Genomic DNA, 22812 nt, shown 5'->3' with positions numbered 1-22812 from the left:
CCATGCTACTCTATCCTGTGCAAGCCTCTTCATCTCCCAGTACCTACTGCAACCTACATCCTTCTGAATCTGCTTAGTGTATTAATCTCTTGGTTTCCCTCTACGATTTTTACCCTCCACGCTGCCCTCCAGTACTAAATTGGTGATCCCTTGATGCCTCAGAACATGTCCTACCAACCGATCCCTTCTTCTAGTCAAGTTGTGCCACAAACTCCTCTTCTCCCCAGTTCTATTCAATACCTCCTCATTAGTTATGTGATCTACCCATCTAATCTTCAGCATTCTTCTGTAGCACCACATTTCGAAAGCTGCTATTCTCTTCTGGTCTAAACTATTTATCGTCCATGTTTCACTTCCATACATGGCTACACTCCACACAAATACTTGCAGAAACGACTTCCTGACACTCGATGTTAACAAATTTCTCTTCTTCAGAAACGCTTTCATTGCCATTGCCAGTCTACTTTTGATAGCCTCTCTACTTCGACCTCCATTAGTTATTTTGCTCCCCAAATAGCAAAACTCCTTTACTACTTTAAGTGTCTCATTTCCTAATCTAATTCCCGCAGCATCACCCGATTTAATTCGACTACATTCCATTATCCTCGTTTTGGGTTTGTTGACGTTTATCTTATATCTTCCTTTCAAGACACTGTCCATTCCGTTCAACTGCTCTACCAAGTCCTTTGCTGTCTCTGACAGAATTACAATGTCATCGGCGAACCTCAAAGTTTTTATTTCTTCTCCATGGATTTTAATACTACTCCGAACTTTTTTTTGTTTCCTTTGCTGCTTACTCAATACAGAGATTGAATAGCATCGGGGAGAGGCTACAACCCTGTCACACCCCCTTCCCAACCACTGCTTCCCTTTCATGTCTCTCGACTCTTATAACTGCCATCTGGTTTCTGTACAAATTGTAAATAGCCTTTCGCTCCCTGTATTTTATCCCTGCCACCTTCAGAATTTGAAAGAGAGTATTCCAGTCAATATTGTCAAAAGCTTTCTCTAAGTCTACAAATGCTAGAAACGTAGGTTTGCCGTTCCTTAATCTAGCATCTAAGATAAGTCGTAGGGTCAATATTGCCTCACGTGTTCCAACATTTCTACGGAATCCAAACTGATCTTCCCCGTGGTCGGCTTCTACCAGTTTTTCCATTCGTCTGTAAAGAATTCGCGTTAGTATTTTGCAGCTGTGACTTATTAAACTGATAGTTCGGTAATTTTCTCATCTGTCAACATCTGCTTTCTTTGGGATTGGAATTATTATATTCTTCTTGAAGTCTGAGGGTCTTTCGCCTGTTTCATACATCTTGCTCACCAGATGGTAGAGTTTTGTCAGGACTGGCTCTCCCAAGACTGTCAGTAGTTCTAATGGAATGTTGTCTACTCCCGGGGCCTTGTTTCGACTTAGGTCTTTCAGTGCTCTGTCAAACTCCTCACGCAGTATCATATCTCCTACTTCATCTTCATTTACTTCCTCTTCCATTTCCATAATATTGTCCTCGAGAACATCGTCCCTGTATAGACCCTCTATATACTCCTTCCACCTTTCTGCTTTCTCTTCTTTGCTTAGAACTGGGTTTTCATCTGTGCTCTTGATATTCATGCAAGTCGTTCTCTTTTCTCCAAAGGTCTTTTTAATTTTCCCGTAGGCAGTATCTGTCTTACCCCTCATGAGATAAGCCTCTACATCCTTACATTTGTCCTCTAGCCATCCCTGCTTAGCCAATTTGCACTTCCTGTCGATCTCATTTTTGAGACGTTTGCATTCCTTTTTGCCTGCTTCACTTACTGCATTTTTGTATTTTCTCCTTTCATCAATTAAATTCAGTATTTCTTCTGTCACCCAAGGATTTCTGCTAGCTCTCGTCTTTTTACCTACTTGATCCTCTGCTGCCTTCACTACTACATCCCTCAAAGCTACCCATTCTTCTTCTATTGTATTTCTTTCCCCCATTCCTGTCAATTGTTCCCTTATGCCCTCCCTGAAACTCTGTACAACCTCTGGTTCTTTCAGTTTATCCAGGTCCCATCTCCTTAAATTCCCACCTTTTTGCAGTTTCTTCAGTTTTAATCTGCAGGTCATAACCAATAGATTGTGGTCAGAATCCACATCTGCCCCTGGAAATGTCTTACAATTTAAAACCTGGTTCGTAAATCTCTGTCTTACCATTATATAATCTATCTGAAACCTTTTAGTATCTCCAAGGTTCTTCCATGTATACAACCTTCTTTCATGATTCTCGAACCAAGTGTTAGCTATGATTAAGTTATGCTCTGTGCAAAATTCTACCAGGCGGCTTCCTCTTTCGTTTCTTAGCCCCAATCCATATTCACCTACTACGTTTCCTTCTCTTCCTTTTCCTACTGTCGAACTCCAGTCGCCCATGACTATTAAATTTTCATCTCCCTTCACTACCTGAATAATTTATTTTATCTCATCATACATTTCATCAATTTCTTCATCATCTGCAGAGCTAGTTGGCATATAAACTTGTACTACTGTAGTAGGAGTGGGCTTCGTATCTACCTTTGCCACAAAAATGCGTTCACTATGCTGTTTGTAGTAGCTTACCTGCACTATTATTTTTTTATTCATTATGAAACCTACTCCTGCATTAGCCCTATTTGATTTTGTATTTATAACCCTGCATTCACCTGACCAAAAGTCTTGTCCTCCTGCCAGCAAACTTCACTAATTCCCACTATATCTAACTTTAACCTATCCATTTCCCTTTTTAAATTTTCTAACCTACCTGCCCGATTAAGGGATCTGACATTCCACGCTCCGATTCGTAGAACGCCAGTTTGCTTTCTCCTGATAACGATGTCCTCTTGAGTATTCCCCGCCCGGAGATCCTAATGGGGGACTATTTTACCTCCGGAATATTTTACCCAGGAGGACGCCATCATCATTTAATCCTACAGTAAAGCTGCATGCCCTCGGGAAAAATTACGGCTGTATTTTCCCCTTTCTTTCAGCCGTTCGCAGTACCAAAACAGCAAGGCCGTATTGGTTAGTGTTACAGGGCCAGATCAGTCAATCATCCAGACTGCTGCCCCTGCAACTACTGAAAAGGCTGCTGCCCCTCTTCAGGAACCACACGTTTGTCTGGCCTCTCAACAGATACCCCTCCGTTGTGGTTGCACCTACGGTACGGCTATCGTTGACGCACGCAAGCCTCCCCACCAACGGCAAGGTCCATGGTCCATGGTACATTTAGCAGACAACAACGTTATTTCAATATACGTTGGGAAACATTGTGTAGTAATCTTCTACAGACATGGGTATATAAATAAAAATAAATAAAAATAAAAGTAATAATCAGGTTTCGCCGGCCGTGGTGGCCGAGCGGTTCTAGGCGCTTCAGTCTGGAACCGTGCGACCGCTACGGTCGCAGGTTCGAATCCTGCCTCGGGCATGGATGTGTGTGATGTCCTTAGGCTAGTTAAGTTTAAGTAGTTCTAAGTTCTAGGGAAGTGATGACCTCAGAAGTTAAGTCCCATAGTGCTCAGAGCCATTTGAACCATAATCAGGTTTCGGACACGCGTCGCAAAAGCGTGAAGCCACGAAGCTAGCCACTGTGCCACCACTTCGGTTGGACTATTTACTTGCTGGAAAGCACATACAGTACCTTCTCAAAAGCTTTGATCGTCGTTTCCTCAGAAACGCTCGAGTATCTACGGGTAAGGCTAGACGCGTGTTCGCTTATGGTGACCCCTCTCCCGTTGAGCAAAGTTTTCTGGGCTATCCGATTATAGCACTCTCCGTATTCTGCTCGTGAGATGAACTCGTCCTTGTTGGACGGCAGGCAACAGAGCCTAAATCACTAAACTATTGTGACAGGACTCTAGACTGTAAGTTTCTTCGGCATTTTAAAAATGCATTTTACTGTGACAACACAAAGTACCGCTCACCAAAGCATACGGAAGATTAAAGACAACGAGAGGAAGTGGTTCTTTGTGCCATGAACCACTCTGGGTTAAGTGCATTTCGCCACGCCTGTCGTTGACGCAGTGTGTCACTCAACGTTTTACTAAGTGCTTCTGTGGAAGTAAAAGTAGATGAGCCGTCATTTTTTGTGGGACAATGAGTGGTGATCTTATTTTCAGATTGTAAAACATTCGCTAGCCGCATGAAGCAAATAAACATGAATTTTTTTCCCTTTTTCTGATAAATTAAAAATGCTTTGCATGGAATCAGAACCAAATCGCTAAAAATCATGGCGTAAGCCATGAAGAAGTTAGAATTAATAGCCTAGTTACTGTGGAACCGTCGCGTTTGCCTTCAATAATAATAGTAGCGATCACGAAGAGTGAACTTCCTTCCTGGCTGTTCCAGTTGATGTTTGAGAATACCTTAGCTATTGTGTTACGACTGTTGTTGGTATGAATATTTAGGTTAAGAAATCCTTCTTCAGTCACTTAACATATTATTTGTTGCACAACGCATTCACCGTCAGGTGCACTTTAAGGGAACTTACCTGATCGTTAGTACTGTGTGGTGTATCGTTAAATTTCGTGAACTTTTTTCGTCTGTGTAACAATTCACTTTCCACACGATGTAAATTTTATCACTGATACAATTGTAATACATGAAAGTATATAACGACAAGTCAAATGTCTATAGAAGAAAGGTACACCAAAGATTCTGGATTCGGCAAACTTTTTGTTAGGTGTAACTGATGTCGTTAGAAACATTAGGCTACTACTTTCTCTCGTAATATACTCTACGTATTAGTAGAATATTGGGATTAAAATCTATAAGTATTCTTTCATTGAGGATTACAGGTTAAATGTTCAGATACACGCCACTTTCAGGAATATCCTAAATTTGTCATCCCACACCTATTTGCTAGTACTTCCTGTGGACGTCTCTAAGAATGTTTCTAACTGTCTTAATTTTTTAAATGGTCATTAGCCTTTCAACTAGCACGATGCTGTCGACCTTTTTCTGTTTTGTGGTATTTCTTCAATTTGCACATAACCAAAAACCTCTGTCGTCTGTATTCGCTTAACATTACAGATTGTATACGCTACTACCTTCAGCAAATAAACTGTTCTTGGGGGAAACCACGTTCCTGCGTAGACTGTTGTATTTTGAAGTAACCACTTTACCTCTTTATATAGAGAGGAGCTAATTTCGCATTCTTGATCTTCATCAAGATACTATCTCGGACCTGAAATCGAAGTGTAAAAAAGGAACCAATGAGACGCTGAAGCTCCTTTTGTCATTTTGCCGGCCCACATGCCGTTAAAATTCTTTCGAGTAGGCTGCATAAGTTTCGCTGGGAAACCCTTACACATCCTCCATACAGTGCCGATTCCTCCCCTGCAATTTCCAAATTTTTGGAGCCCTGAGAAAAAACAATCGTGACCTTCCATTCGCTTCGGACGAAGAGGTGCATGTCTGAGTACAATCATGGCACCGTAGGCCATGAAGACATTGACCGTCTTGTCTCACAGTAGTATAAATGTATTAACAGTTAGGCGATTAATTCGGAAATAATAAAAAGTTCACTTACTTTCTGCATAGGTCTCGTTTTCATTTGACTGCCCTTTATACGTATCAAATGATTTCACTTGATTGGTAGATTACAGATCTGCGATCACATTTTGGTCAAGGGAAAGTATCTCGAAAGTTATCTATACATTTTATCGATGTTATAATTAATGGTAATTAAAACAATAGGAGTTATTTCTCTCTGGGTACTTCGACTGATGTAACACAATTACTTCAAAATGCTGTAAACAAGTAAACGCGACTAGTTAAGTCAAGCTATCCGTGCGAATAAGAGCTGATTTTGAGTTTTGGTTAATTGTTGATAACGTTCATCAAAGTTTCTAGAAAGGAAACCAAAAGCGAAAACTTGAAGCACACAGTGGCATCTCATAAAGGAAATACAAGTGAAAAGACTGGTAGTAAATGTGGCGGATAATGTCTGATAATTATTCCTTATTATTATTATTATTATTTTCTCCTTAGAGATATAGTCCGTCTCTGCAACTAAATGAAAAGATGTATACTTTTAAGCCACACGACTTTCGATTCCTTTTATTTACGAAGCATCATCAGTGGCCTACAAGACATATTTCTTGCATGCATACAATAAATATATTTTATAATATTTTACAAAAGATTACAAAATTACTGTTTCTTCTCTTTTCGTTTCGTAAGATAAAATTACTGTTTGGTTTTACGTATGATTTTTGGGGGTCTTGTTACCACATACTTGTAGCCCTGTAGTTATACCTTTTTAACCTGCGTACACCACCATGTCTGATTTTCGACGTTTTGAGAGAACGTTTTGTGATAACAAGATCGCAAAAAATCGGAAGTAGAATGAAATATTACTTTAACCTTACGAAATTTATGCTCCTAAAAGGTATTTCTTACCTAAGAATAAGATAATAAAGAAAAACTGTAATAAAGTAATATATCTATAATCACTGTACAGCACATTTATCATATGCCTAAACAAATATGCATCACATGTCACCGATGATGCTTAGAAAATAAAGGGAAGCGAAACGCTGTGTCATGAAGACAAAAACCCTTTTATTTAGTGGCATTGGTGGGTAACACGTCCAAGAAGATGATAATGATAATAATAATAATAATAATAATAATAATAATAATAATAATAATAATAATAATTATTATATATATATATATATATATATATATATATATATATATATATATATTTCTCAGACGTTATGTCTGGTTAAAAATGGAAAGTGACGCGGACCTTGATGAAGTGTGACTTCCTTTAACTGTGTGGTATATGTTACATTGCATTTAGGAACTTTCGGATAATTGAACATGTATCAATAATTACAGATTTCTGTAGTTGTATATATACGTTTGGATGTAGCTGTATTGCTTTGCTGTACTGGTGGATATTGTGTGGTATGACTCCTGTAGTTGATAGTATAATTGGTACGATTTCAACTTTATCCTGAGGCCACACGTCTTTGACTTCCTCAGCCAGTTGGATGTATTTTTCAATTTTTTCTCCTGTTTTCTTCTGTATATTTGTTGTATTCGGTATGGATATTTCGATTACTTGTGTTAATTTCTTATTTTTATTGGTGAGTACCATGTCAGGTTTGTTATGTGGTGTTGTTTTATCTGCTATAATGGTTCTGTTACAGTATAATTTGTATTCATCATTCTCCAGTACATTTTGTGTTGCATACTTGTATGTGGGAACGTGTTGTTTTATTAGATTATGTTGTATGGGAAGTTGTTGATGTATTATTTTTGCTACATTGTCATGTCTTCTGGGGTATTCTATATTTGCTAGTATTGTACATCCGCTTGTGATGTGATCTACTGTTTCTATTTGCTGTTTGCAAAGTCTGCATTTATCTATTGTGGTATTGGGATCTTTAATAATATGCTTGCTGTAATATCTGGTGTTTATTGTTTGATCCTGTACTGAAATAATGAATCCTTCCGTCTCACTGTATACATTGCCTTTTCTTAGCCATGTGTTGGATGTGTCTTGATCGATGTGTGGCTGTGTTAGATGATATGGGTGCTTGCCATGTAGTGTTTTCTTTTTCCAATTTACTTTCTTCGTATCTGTTGATGTTATGTGATGTAAAGTGGTTATGAAATTGCAGCGGTGTAGCCGGTGTATTTATATTGAAACATCCCCTTAGAAAAATTATACATGACTGCGCTTAAACTGACACACAATATTTTTAGCGCAACGCAATCTGACTTTCAAAAATCCCTACAAAAGAATGGCCCTGACTAACATTAACCTATACCTTTCACAAATCACTTACCTCACCAAAAATCTTCGTTACTCGAACTACTGCAATACAGCGAGCGCCACTACTCCCAGCTAAATAAAAGATTCAAACTACTGAAGGCACTAACTACTGATAGGCATAGTTAGCAAATGAAAGATTTTGATAGAGAACAAACAATGTATTTACCTTAATAGTGTTCAAAAGTCATAATATATATAGCAGTTCACGACATCCAGTCTTACAAATTTCAAAACTCCGCCATTTCTCTCCCCACATCCACCACTGCTGGCGGCTCACCTCCAACTGCGCAACGCTACGCGCTGTTAACAGCCAACAGCCCAACACTACAATAGCGAACAACAATGCAAACCAGCCACAGACTGCACACAGCACATCCAGTGATTTTCATACAGAGCGCTACGTGGCGTTACCAATATAAAAACCTAAACAGCCTACTTACAATATGAGTGATTGCTTTGTGTATTTTGCTAGTTTCTGCTCGTTCTATAAAGAATTTTCTTAAATTGTCTACCTGTCCATAATGTAGGTTTTTTTATGTCGATAAATCCCCTTCCTCCTTCCTTTCTGCTTAATGTGAATCTTTCTGTTGCTGAATGTATGTGATGTATTCGATATTTGTGGCATTGTGATCGTGTAAGTGTATTGAGTGCTTCTAGGCCTGTGTACTCCATTTCACTACTCCAAATGAGTAGGTCAATATTGGTATAGCATATTTATTATTATTATTATTATTATTATTATCATTATACGTAAACAACTAAAGAATATCTAACAATTCGCGTACGGTTCGCGGGAAGTACGATTACTAGTAAGCCTCTGAGTGTGCTCGAATCCCTCTGATTTTATTTACATGGTCTCCTTCCGAGATATGCGTAGGAGGAAGCACTATATTGGCTGCCTCTTCTGGGAACACATGCTCTCGGAACTTCAATAGTAAAGCACCCCGAGATTCAGAACGCCGGTCTCGCTGCGTCAGTCACTGAACTTGGTGCGCATCTCCCTGACGCTTTCGTGCTTTAAGAAATGAACCTGTGACGAAACCTGCAGCTCTTCTTTGCATCCTCTCTATCTCCTCTAACAATCCTGTTAACGGATCTCAGACTGTCGAGCAATATTCAAGTATTGGTCGAACAAGCATGTTGTAAGCTACTTCCTTTGTTGATGGACTATGTTTCCTGAGTAGGTCTATTCTTCCAATGAATTTCAGTTTCTTCCCATAAATTTCAGTCTGGTATCTTCCACACCAGCTATTAATTTTGTGTGGTCGTTCCACTTCAAATCGCTCCGTAGGCATACTCGTAGATATTTTATGGAGCTAACTGCTTCCAGTGATTGTACTGCAATCATTTAATCATACAATAAAGGTCTTTCTGCCTATGTATTCGCAATACGTTACATTTGTTTACGTTTAGGGTCAATTGCCACTCTGTGCACCAACCGTAGATCCTCCATAGGCCGTCCTGTATTTCGTTACAATTTTCTAGCGTTGCAACTTTTCTGTATAGAACATCATCCGAGAAAAGCTGCGTGGAACTTCCGACTTTATCTAATAGGTCTTTACATACGCACCAAAAACAGTTTTGCATCATCGCGGTTCCCAGAACGCATGAAGACAGATGTTGACTGTGGATCACAGACACAGTCCCTTTGAATGTTCAGAGATGTCACTAAATCCGCCAGAAGATGTAAACAAGCATGTATGAGCACCGCCTATTAGAAGCAGGGGATCCGACAGCTGATCACTTCCAGTTATTTCACCAGGAAGGAGGTACACGGCTCGTGCTGTCTGTAGTTCAACCATGCCTAGACTGTCAATACTGTTCTATCTCGTCCGCATTGTTACTTTGTGCCAGGAAGGGCTCTCAACAAGGGAAGTGTCCAGGCGTATCGAAGCGAACCAAAGCGATGTTGCTCGGACATGGAGGAGATACAGAGACAGGATCTGTCGATGACACGCCTCGCTCAGGCGGCTCAAGGGCTACTAATGCAGTGGATGACCGCTACCTACGGATTATGGCTCAGTGGAACCCTACAGCAACACCATCATGTTGAATAATGCTTTTCGTGCAGCCACGGGACGTTGTGTTACGACTCAAAGTGTGCGCAATAGGCTGCGTGATGCGCAACTTCACTCCTGACGTTTGTGGCGAGGTTCTTCTTTGCAAACACGACACCATGCAGCATGATACAGATGGGCCTAACGACATACCGAATGGACCGCTCAGAATTGGCATCACGTTCTCTTCACCGATAAGTGTCGCATATGCCTTCAACCAGACAATCGTCGGAGACGTGTCTGGGGGCAACGTGGTCAGGCTGAACGCCTTAGACACACTGTCCAGGGAGTGCAGCAAGGTGGAGGTTCCCTGCAGATTTGGGATGGTATTATATGGGGCCGATGGTGGTCATGGAAGGCGCCATAACGGCTGTACGAGTACGATACATGAATGCCATCCTCCGACCGATAGTGCAACCATATCGGCAGCATATTGGTGAGGCATTCGTCTTCATGGACGACAATTCGCACCCCAATCGTGCACATCTTATGAAAGTCTTCCTTCAGGATAACGACATCGACGACTTGCGTGGCTAGCGTGTTCTCCAGACATGAGCCCCATCGAACATGCCTGGGATAGACTGAAAAGGGCTGTTTATGGACGACGTGACCCACCAACCACTCTGAGGATTTACACCGAATCGCCATTGAAGAGTGGGACAATCTGGACCAACAGTGCCTTGATGAACTTGTGGATAGTATGCCACTACGAATGCTTCAATGCAAGAGAGCGTGCTACTGGCTATTAGAGTTACCGGTGTGTACAGCAGTGTGGACCACCACCTCTCAAGGTCTCGCTGTATTGTGGTACAACATGCAATGTGTGGTTTTCATGATCAATAAAAAGGGCGGTAATGAAGTTTATGTTGATCTCTATTCCACTTTTCTGTACAGGTTCCGGAACTCCCGGAACCGAGGTGATGCAAAACAGTTTTTGATGTGTGTACAATACATAGGCTATTGTGAAAACTAATGCCCGAAGTAACTGTTACGCAGAAGACTTCTCTCAGTTGAAAATAACACGCTGTGTTCTGTTTGCTAGAAACTCTTTAACCTAATCACACATAATTTTTATTGTGTTTTTCTTTAGGCAGTAACGTGGAATCGTATCTAATAACTTCTTTCTTTCTTTTCTAAAATATTTGTTTAGTATTTAACATTTTCACATAACAATGTCACATAACACAATACAAGACGAAACAAAGTCATTTCATAAATAATTATATACTCTACAACACATTCACTTTTCGGAAATCAAGGAACATGGCGTCTAGCTGGGCACCTCTAACTACTGCTTCCTGGGTTTCGTGGACGAACAGAGACAGCTGGGTTTTATACAGTCATTATTTTCTGAATCTATGTTGATTCCTACAGAAGAGATTTTCAATCTGCAGAAATGTCTTAACACGCAAGCATAAAAGATTTTCCAAAATTATAAACTTAGGGCTGTCGTTTTGTACGAGGTGTCGACGACCCCTTTTGAAAGTGGGAATGACTTGTGATTTACAAAATTGTTTAGGCTTTCGTGGCCACTTGTTGACAAACTGCCTATTGGCTTCTGTCTCGGGTACTTCGGCCGACGTTCATCTAATGATTTTTCTGACGTTTCTCCAGCACGAGTGGCTGGCATTGTCAAAGCTTCACCCTCCATTACCGGTGGTGAACTGGAGCCGAGCTCGCGGCCGCAGACTATATGTACCTGGCGCGCCAACGTCCGAGGGCTTCTCCGCGGTCATTTCCGGCGCGGTTCTCCTCTTGCTACCTGCGACGGTCGTTCGCTGCAGTACGGGAAGCCAGGATCCGTTTACCTTAAGGTTTTCCTCTTTCTTGTTCAAACTGTTCGCGTGTTTTTGTATTTCTACAGCTTCTCTGAACATGCGCGTGTGATGGTGTGTGTACCGAAAACCGACACACACGGACCGATACCTGCACAAACTGTCAAACCACCACCCGAGCCAGAAAAGAGGCATGATCAGTACGCTCGTAACGAGAGCAGGACGAATATGTGAGCCGCAACACCTCAAACGAGAAATGCAACACCTGGAAACTGTCCTGAGGAGCAATGGGTACTCCACAAATTGTATTAGAATTGTAACAGAGCCAAACACTCGGCGAAGTAAGGAACCATAAAAAGAAAGGTCGGGTAAGGCCTTTCTGCCATACATTCCCAGAGTGACGGACAGAATCGGCCGTATATTGCGCAAACATGGCGTAAAGACGATTTTCAAACCGACAAGGAAGATCAAAGAGTGTCAGATCGGCGAAGGAGAAAAGAGACCCACTTGCAATGTCGGGAATATACCGTATACCATGCACATGCGGAAAAGTTTATGTCGGAATGACTGGACGATCCATTAACACCAGGATCATAGAGCATAAGCGACATTGCAGGTTGGGGCAGGTGGAGGAATCGGCAGTGGCAGAGTACGCACTGATTGAGACCGACCACGTAATAAAATTCGCTGATACGGAAGTTCTGGCTGTAGAGAAGCACTATCACACGCGCATGTTCAGAGAAGCTGTAGAAATACAAAAACACGCGAACAGTTTGAACAAGAAAGAGGAAAGCCTTAAGGTAAACGGATCCTGGCTTCCCGTAGTGCAGCGAACGACCGTCGCAGGTAGCAAGAGGAGAACCGCGCCGGAAATGACCGCGGAGAAGCCCTCGGACGTTGGCGCGCCAGGTACATATAGTCTGCGGCCGCGAGCTCGGCTCCAGTTCACCACCGGCAATGGAGGGTGAAGCTTTGACAATGCCAGCCACTCGTGCTGGCGAAACGTCAGAAAAATCATTAGATGAACGTCGCCGAAGAACCAGAGACAGAAGCCAATAGGCAGTTTGTCGACTTGTGATTTCTCTTTCTCAATCATTAGGAACGCATTACTACTCCAGAGACCTATGTTACACTGCTACTACAAGAGGGACAAGTGTTCTTCGCATACTCTACGTAGAATCGAATGGTAACCCGTCACGACGAATGATCTTACCTCTGGTGAGCGCTTTCAGCTGCTTTTCAATCCCTCGGTCAATTATTTCGATAACAGTCATTTTGTCGTTACTGCGACGATTTAAAGATGGAACTAGAGTGCGATCTTCCACTGTGAAACACTTTTGGGAAAATACGTTTAGTATTTCCGCCTTTTCTGTGTCGTCCTCCGTTTCGAAGCAATATGGCCACTGAGTGTCTGTGGCTTCGATCCGCTAACTCATTTAATAAAAGACCAAAATTTCTTAGAGTTTCTGTCAAGTCGGAAGAACGACAGAAAAAAATGGTTATAGCTGAAAGTGTCTGTTATGTTAAATCGGAAACAACTTTTATTACGTGAAAGTTTAGGTTATGGTGAACAAACAGCTTCCGTCTGAAGCAGTCGATTAGTTACACGGCCGCTACGGTCGCAGGTTCGAATCCTGCTTCGGGCATGGATGTGTGTGATGTCCTTAGGTTGGTTAGGTTTAAGTAGTTATAAGTTCTAGGGGACTGATGACCTTAGAAGTTAAGTCCCATAGTGCTCAGAGCCATTTGAACCATTTTTGATTAGTTACAGTCCGAGAGCCTGCAATCGATCTTGTCAAAAAGAATAGAGAATTCAAGGTACTTTTTCTAACACGAGTTTGTGTTCCTTTAACTTTAAATTTTGGTAGATTGTATCCAATTTGCATACTGAATTTGCGTATGAAACTGTCTTGCTGCCTTTACTTTCCGATTCAATTTTATCTGTCGGCTTTCCACCTGTACTGCGTCTTGTTTACATGAGTGACTAGGGGGTAGCGTGTAACAATATAGGTAACCCACGCCTGTAACATTTCATTTTTATAGTAGTTTCTTCCAGTAAATGTATCTGGTCTTGACCAGGGAAACTCATTTTCTGTGGGACGAAAACGGGAGGAACTTTCGCACGTTCTGGAAGACCTGCCGTTATGCTGTTGTGAGTGGTCCCCAGACAAGTCACTCGTGTGTCTCCAAATTTCCCGTGGGAACGGTTGTCAGGCCAAACAAAATATCCAGACTTTCTGACAAGCATTTCTGGACGTAGGAACAGGGCGACACTTGTTTCCATGTACACGTATCTCATTGGCGGATACATTTTAACTTTATGCTGGAAGCTAGGGAACAGACTTCCAGATCTCTGATTGGAGGAGCAAAAAAATGTTCATGTGTGTGAAATCTTATGGGACTTAACTGCTAAGGTCATCAGTTCCTTAGCTTACACACTACTTAACCTAAATTATCCTAAGGACAGACACACACACCTATGCCCGAGGGAGGAGTCGAACCTCCGCCGGGATCAGCCGCACAGTCCATGACTGCAGCGCCTTAGACCGCTCGGATAATCCCGCGCGGCATTGGAGGACCACTTAGGCCTTTTCTGGGATGCCTCTCTGAAGCCCACCGTATACAAACTCTAGAGGTCGATCGATGAGAGGAAAGGGGACAAAAAGAAGTCTAATGAACTTATGTCCTGAAATGCATGGTTTCCACGCTAGAGACCATTTATTCAATCATACCTTATCACACAGACTGCGATCAATACATGCTATACCATGCAGCCACAGTTACAGTACCCATGGTTACCTCCTAGAGGGTGGTACTGTTGCTCATACGTCATGCCTTATCACCCTCGCCTGCCATAGTAATTAGTAATGTTGTGTCCAATTCACTCTCCTGCTGACTCACCTTGTAGCGGATATGATACAGCGTTGTACACAATGGTTCCGTATTCGAATCGAGAGCTTGCCGACATGGTGTTTACTTACGGAAATTGGCAACGGGCGGCGGGCAGCAAGGTTGTATCAGGAGACTTCTCCCCGCCGACAACAATCACAGCATTCATGTTTGCAAGAATGTTTCTCCGTTTATCTGAGACAGGGTCGCTTCAGAAAACAGGAAATCGTGAATGACGTACCCGAAATGTTCGGACACCAGATCTGGACGAAGATCGACTCTATGGAAGGCGACCGCCGTGTCAGTAGCAAGCAGTTGGCCCGCCAGTACAGGGTAAGCCAGACGACCGTGTGGAACATTCTCCGTGACAAGTTACTACTTTCATCACATACAGCGTGTCCACAATTTACTAGCGACAGGATTTCAACATCGAGAACAGTTTTGTCACTAGTTTCTCCACCAGGCAACCATGATTCCGAGATTTGCATCAGCCATCCTGTTAACAGATGGGGCCACCTTTACGTGGAGTTGTATCCTCAGCTTTCGTAACCAGTGACCTGCGGAATAGTATTCAGAACCTCCACAGCATGGTGATACCGAATCATCAGCATTGGTGCAGGTGGAATGTGTGGACCGGGATAATTGGCGACCGTATTTTGGGACCAGTCTTCCTTCCATGGCGCCCACTGGCCGGAACGATCGGCGTTTCTTGCGAGTGGCTTTGCCTCCCCTGCTGGAGGAAGTGCCATTGATGATTCGAAGGGTTATGTGGCTGCTTCATGATGGTCCTCCAGCGCACTTCGCCGTTAACGTCCTGACGCATCTCAATCGTGCCTTCCCTGGTCGACAGATCGGACGAGCGGGTCCAGTTGCAGGGGTCTGCACGTTCACCGGATCTCAACCCGTGCGATTTCTGGTTATGGCGCCATCTCAAAAGTATCGTGTATGCAGAGCCCATTCCAGATGTGGAGACAGTGGGGCAGCATATTCGTGCTATTCCCGGCGGGGTCAGGGATTTTCTCTGCCTCGTGATGACTGGATGTTGTGTGATGTCCTTAGGTTAGTTAGGTTTAAGTAGTTCTAAGATCTAGGGGACTGATGACCATAGATGTTAAGTCCCATAGTGCTCAGAGCCATATTCGTGCTGCCTTTGACAATGTTCGGATGCAGCCTGGCCGATGTGAACGTGTGAGACAGAACATGCTACGGCGCGTACACGGATGCGTTGAGGCACATCGAAACCATTTGCAACACATACTGTAACTGTGGCTGCATGGTAGAGTGCATATTAGACAGCATGCACTGTAACAATGTATGACTGAATAAATGGTCTTAGCGTGGAAACCATGCAGTTCCGGACATAAGTTCATTAGACCTTTTTTGTTCCGTATCCCCTCGTCATTCAGTCCCTAGAGTTTGTAGACAATGGAAAAAATAACCCTGTATATCGGCGCTCAATGTCAACGTAACTGTCCAGCATCATGCTGGTGGCGACCGTAACAACCATCATTTTCTTATCACTGTCCTATTTTATAGTGTAAATTCATCCTCAAGGCCGCGCGGGGTAACTGCGCGTTCTTAGGCGCCTTGCCACGGTTTGCGAAGCCCCCCGGACGAGGGTTCGAGTCCCCTGTCGGGCATGGGTGTGTGTGTGTGTCGTTCTTAGCGTAAGTTAGTTTCAGTAGTGTGTAAGACTAGGGACCGATGACCTCAGCAGTTTGGTCCCTTAGGAATTCACACACACTTGAACATTTGAAGACGGGCGGTCTCTAGCTCGATTTAGTGTTAATATCTCACAGATTTACCGCGACCTAGAACTGCGTGCAGTCGCTAACGGAGAGGCGACTGCCCAGCGAAATCAGTACAGAAGAGGAACAGGAACAGGCAGACAGAGTCAATGCTTCTGCACCCGCGCCCCCGGTTAATCCCCTCCGCTGTCATACCGTACGCGTCGGCAACAATTAAACAACGCAAGCTTTTAGTCGCGAGTTCGTTGTTTCGGTTTAGCTTTCTGTTTACTTGTACACTGTTGAACGTGTTTACGACGTGTAGTGTGTAACGTGTTGTGCGCCATGCCACCCGAAAAAAGAAACGTCGTTTCGAGGATAGCTGACAATCCTGGAAGATTTTCATATGACGGAATAGTTTTATATTGTCGAGTTTGCGAGAAAAACGTTTCGTGCAAAAAAAATGTTTCAAATAGACCAGCATGTCAAATCAGGTATTCATATCGCAGGACTGCAGAAGAAAGGACCACGACAACAACTTCAGACAACAGCAAGTTGCAGTAGCAGGGATTTGTCCAAAGGTTACCAAAAAAGTCGATTTAACATGGATCTATGTGAAGTATTCATTGTAAGCAGTATTTCTCTTCATGAACTTACAAGCCCTATCCTCAAAGGCTTCCTGCGCAAATACTGCTTAAATCAAAATATACCAGATGAATCAACATTTCATATAAAGTACACACCGACAAATGTTCATACGTATGTGAATTCCTAAGGGGCCAAACTGTTGCGGTCATCTGTCCCTAGACTTACACACTACTTAAACTAACTTATGCTAAGAACAACACACACACCCACGCCCGAGGGAGGAGTCGAACCTCCGGCGGGAGAGGTCGCGCAGTCCGTGACATAGCGCCTAAAACTGCGCATCCACTCCGCGTGACTCATACTGATTTTTTACGTAAATATTCTTGAAGAAATACGCAATGAACTGACGGACAGCATGATCTGGATTTCAGTTGACGAAACTACAGACCCTTGTGGCCGTTGCATTGCAAATTTAATTGTTGGTGCTTCAAAAGTATGGCCTTCTTATTCCTATTAGCGGCCTGCAAAGAACTTGACAAAGTAAATCATTCTACGACCGACAGATTTGTGAATGAGGGTATTAGAAAAATATTTCCAGAATATTCCACAGACGAAAGGATGTTTGTGTTTATGTCAGATGCTGCTCCCTATATGATCAAAGCAGGAAAAGCCCTCCAAGTATTTTATCAAAATTTGATTCATATGAGGTAATTTGCTCATGGAGTACATATTTTCAGAGTATTCTACAGATGAAAGGATGTTTGTGTTTATTTCAGATGCTGCTCCCTATATGATCAAAGCCGGAAAATCCCTACGAGTATTTTCTCACAATTTGATTCATGTGAGGTAATTTGCTCATGGAGTAAAAAATGGTTCAAATGGCTCTGAGCGCTATGGGACCTAACTTCTGAGGTAATCAGTCCCCTAGAACTTAGAACTACTTAAACCTAACTAACTTAAGGACATCACACACATCCATGCCCGAGGCAGGATACGAACCTGCGACCGTAGCGGTCGCGCGGTTCCAGACTAAAGCGCCTAGAACCGCTCGGCCACAACGGCCGGCCTCATGGAGTACTTCGCCTTGCTGAAGAAGTACGTTACATGTTTGTGAATGTAAATAAACTTATTTCATCCATAAATAAAGTGTTTCTAAAGGCTCCTGCTCGCATCAAGCCCTACAAAGATAAACTACTAAATGCGTCTCAACCTCCTGAACCAGTGGTAACTCGTTGTTGTACGTGGGTCGAATTTGTGTTGTTTTACAATGAAGATTTCGAGGCCATTAGCGGGGTAATAAACGACTTCGGTAGTGCACAGATTCGGCAGTTTGTCAGTGCAAGGAAGCTTTTAATGATTCCGCTATTAAAAAAGACATTGCTGTGATTAGCACTCACTTTTCCCATATACCTGCAAGTATTAAAAAGCTTGAAACTCAAGGTTTGGCGTTGAATGAATCTCTTCAGTTAATGAATAAAATTATTCTAGTGAACTCCACATTGCTGGGGGTATTCCTAAGAAAACTTAAAGAAAAGTTTGAAAACATTTTAAACAATAACCCAGGCTTTGAACTCTGTACCAAATTGATAGTTTTATTTTTTTATTTTTTTTCTAAACAGTATGGGACTTAACACCTGAGGGCATCAGTCCCCTAGACTTAGAACTACTTAAACCTAACTACCCTAACGACATCGCACACACCCATGCCCGAGACAGTATCGAACCTGCGACCGTAGCAGCAGCGCGGTTCCGGTCTGAAGCGTCTGGAACCGCTCGGCGACAACGGCCGGCGATAGTTTTATTAATGGGCGGGTAAACTTTTACCAGAAACAATAAGTGCCAACACAGCACCGAAATTCAAATACTGCCCAGTTACATCTGTTGATGTAGAACGGTCCGTTTCTGCTTGTAAAAATATTCTGAGTGATCGAAGACACAATCTTATTACCGAATATATATGGAACAGTCCTTGGTCGTTTATGTTTGCAGCAGTAGAAAAATGTAAAATAAATTGTAAATGATGCTTTGATATAATAGTATTAATTCAAAATTAATACTGTTCAAAAATTTCCATGATTGTATCTTGTTTTTTAAATAAAATATTACGGAGTTTTTGAGCGTGCCCGTCTATGTGCGATATATCTCGAAGTTGGTCCTATCCATATAGATTGTTTCGCTGCGACTCACTCACACCGCATCCGCTTCTTACCGACAGCAATGGAAAAGAAGAAACAATTCTTGAAACACGGTATGCGTCCCCATTTTGCAGATTTTTAGAAAATAATCCCAGGACGGCGTCCTCCCAGACCTCTACCAGAAAGGATTCAGAAAATTATATCAGTGCTCTAAACGCACCGAATTTTCGCGTGGCCGGCGCTCTTCCTCGTTACTGATATGCACAAGTTAGACTTTGAGATATAATGCACGCAATAACTACCATGTTTTTTTTATTACTTGATCCTTCATATTCCAACACATTTCACACATTTTTAAGCACTTTTCATGCATATTTGAATGCATATTTTGAGGTTTTTATGATGCATATAATCCGGTCTCTAGTCATGAGTAATTTTTACACATAGTTTGAATTAATGTTATTTTATCCAGATCACACAGTTTTAATCTGCCAGGAAGTTTCATATCAGCGCACACTCCGCTGCAGAGTGAAAATCTCATTCTGGAAACATCCCCCAGGCTGTGGCTAAGCCATGTCTCCGCAATATCCTTTCTTTCAGGAGTGCTAGTTCTGCAAGGTTCACAGGAGAGCTTCTGTAAAGTTTGGAAGGTGGGAGACGAGGTACTGGCAGAAGTAAAGCTGTGAGTACCGGGCGTGAGTCGTGCTTCGGTAGCTCAGATGGTAGCGAGGTACGCGCCTAAAAGAGGAACGTAGACCGTTATTGTTTGTACTGACAGAAGCAGGATATTTTATTTAATTTTTTTTCACTATTATGTTAAAAAAAGTCCACTTATTTACGTTTCCCAGAAAATTTTATTTTATAAAGTCATCGTCTTATATATTTAAAAAAAATGCTAGAAGCAGTTTATGTTTGTTATTGTAAAAAAAATTAAAAAAATTAAAAAAAAACAAAATTAAAAAAAGAAAAAAAAGTGGTCAGCGCGACTGACTGTCAATTCAAAGGGCCCGGGTTCGATTCCCGGCTGGGTCGGAGATTTAAAAAAAAAAAAAAAAAGATGGTAGAGCACTTGCCCGCGAAAGGCAAAGGTCCCCAGTTCGAGTCTCGGTCGGGCACACAGTTTTAATCTGCCAGGAAGTTTCATATCAGCGCACACTCCGCTGCAGAGTGAAAATCTCATTCTGGAAATTGACTGAAGTTACGTAATTCATAGCTACACTTTTTCTTGATAACAATAAATTTTTTGTAAAGTTTCACGTTGATGGTTTTTGGGATGGATTATAATCAGTAATGCAACATTGCTGGCAAAAATTAATTATATTCTGAAAACGTTTCTTCAAATATTTGCTGCTGGTAATGAAATGATTTTACAAACATTCAAATGGGATTTACTTTTTACAATAATCTTACAACTAGCATAGCGCAAACATACCTTCAGTAGTCTTGAGTTTCGCAAAGAAAATAATTCAATAATATTAGTTCCTCTTATGATAATATTTAGCTAATGTCTCTGTACATCCGTTTATAATCTCTTGTAAATCATAGCTGGTGGCTGGCAGGCACACTGCTCCTCTCAACCTCTCGCTTCAGACCTGCTACCAACTCGCTTCACATCTTGCTTACTACTGACTTCCTACGAACGCTAAAGTGCGGTCTCTCCTGCCAACAATGGTTTCTGCTGCAGACAATCCCTGCTACCATTACAAAATGTATCAATGCGCGGTCTTTCCCACTCTTTTCTTAAAATGTATCCATACGCGGTCTCTCCCGCCCTTTTTAAAATTATATCAATGTGCAGTTTCTCTTACCAACAATAGTTTGATGTAGACATTCCCTGCTACCGCAATTATTTCCAACATGACAAATATTAATTATTCCTACTTAACCCTATTAATAAAATATAAACATATTTCATAAATTGTGGTTTGACAATAGACAACACAAATATACACGTCTTACAACACACAATCATTCAGCAACCACTGAATTAAAATATTCAATGGAAATGGGCGGGTCCTCCAACCATAAGCAATAGGCGAGGCTCTGACTAGTTCAGGAGCTTATGAATTAGCCTCCTCTGATGTGCGCAGCAGTTGATTTTTCAAGTAGGTTCATGGGGATAAAGTATCGTTATATATATAATGCGGGGTGATCGTAGTCAATAAACTTCACCAACAGCCGTATACTTTAAGATATTTTATTTCATTCTGAAAGCAACAAGTATCGGCATCTCATTTTGCCATCTTCAGGCCCCATACGCTTTTATCCAAATAAACGAGCTTATCGAATAGCGCCATGAATCACTGGATATCACGAACTCCAATCGTTATACGATCATACAACTGCAGTTGCTGTCATGTTACGAGTTGGCAATACTCTCTTAGGGTTTAAAGGTTGGTTACAGCGCACGTACACAAGCTCTGGAATCTAAGATATTGTTGTCGCGCTTAGCAGCGGACGGATTAACTAGTGGCAGTTTTGAAGCCAGTGTAGGAGCCCGCCAGCTGTGGTGCGCACGTGTATAGGGCGAGGGGTCGTCGCCGAGCTGCCGTACTGCAGCGACACAGGATTTGGTACTGAGTTGATATTTTTTTATAATTTGCAGCGCGCTTATTAATTTAAAGAAAAGGGTTTGTGTATGTGCGCAGCAGCAGGCGGTAATTTTGATAATAATAGGAGTTGAATTCTTAAGGGAAACCATTGTTAGGCGAATAGATTAAGTATTGATTTTTGTCATTGATTTCTTTTGTAATTGTCAGGGAATTGTTTCACTATGTATTTAATTGAGAAGTATTTCAGTCTGTGTCCAGAGTTTGATTAATTTTTAATATTGCTTTAATGTCACTGGAGGCAGATTTACATACGAAGCGATTATTCATAGAGCTTCTAGCGTTTTGTTAATTGAATGAGAAAGAATCTCTTTCAGAGTATAGTTTTTGATAAAAAAGGAATTACTTATTTGGGTTATCATTTATCGAGTTTAGAGTTGACCAAACCCTTTCTCTTGAATTATATGTAGTTGTAGTAAGCAGCAGCAGCCGCAGCAACAGCAGGAGCCGCCATACAGAACATGCATTGCACTCAGCATGAGTAATAGGTTTTTTATGTTTTTGTTAAATGATGGAATGCAGCAGATGAAGCAGTGGCAGCAGACAGACCAAGTAAGTTATGTGTTGCGCACGGGACCAATTATATATATACACTCCTGGAAATGGAAAAAAGAACACATTGACACCGGTGTGTCAGACCCACCATACTTGATCCGGACACTGCGAGAGGGCTGTACAAGCAATGATCACACGCACGGCACAGCGGACACACCAGGAACCGCGGTGTTGGCCGTCGAATGGCGCTAGATGCGCAGCATTTGTGCACCGCCGCCGTCAGTGTCAGCCAGTTTGCCGTGGCATACGGAGCTCCATCGCAGTCTTTAACACTGGTAGCATGCCGCGACAGCGTGGACGTGAACCGTATGTGCAGTTGACGGACTTTGAGCGAGGGCGTATAGTGGGCATGCGGGAGGCCGGGTGGACGTACCGCCGAATTGCTCAACACGTGGGGCGTGAGGTCTCCACAGTACATCGATGTTGTCGCCAGTGGTCGGCGGAAGGTGCACGTGCCCGTCGACCTGGGACCGGACCGCAGCGACGCACGGATGCACGCCAAGACCGTAGGATCCTACGCAGTGCCGTAGGGGACCGCACCGCCACTTCCCAGCAAATTAGGGACACTGTTGCTCCTGGGGTATCGGCGAGCACCATTCGCAACCGTCTCCATGAAGCTGGGCTACGGTCCCGCACACCGTTAGGCCGTCTTCCGCTCACGCCCCAACATCGTGCAGCCCGCCTCCA

The sequence above is a fragment of the Schistocerca cancellata genome, chromosome 1, assembly GCF_023864275.1.
Source record: "Schistocerca cancellata isolate TAMUIC-IGC-003103 chromosome 1, iqSchCanc2.1, whole genome shotgun sequence".
Lineage (NCBI taxonomy): Eukaryota > Metazoa > Arthropoda > Insecta > Orthoptera > Acrididae > Schistocerca > Schistocerca cancellata.
This window is presented reverse-complemented; position numbering follows the sequence as displayed.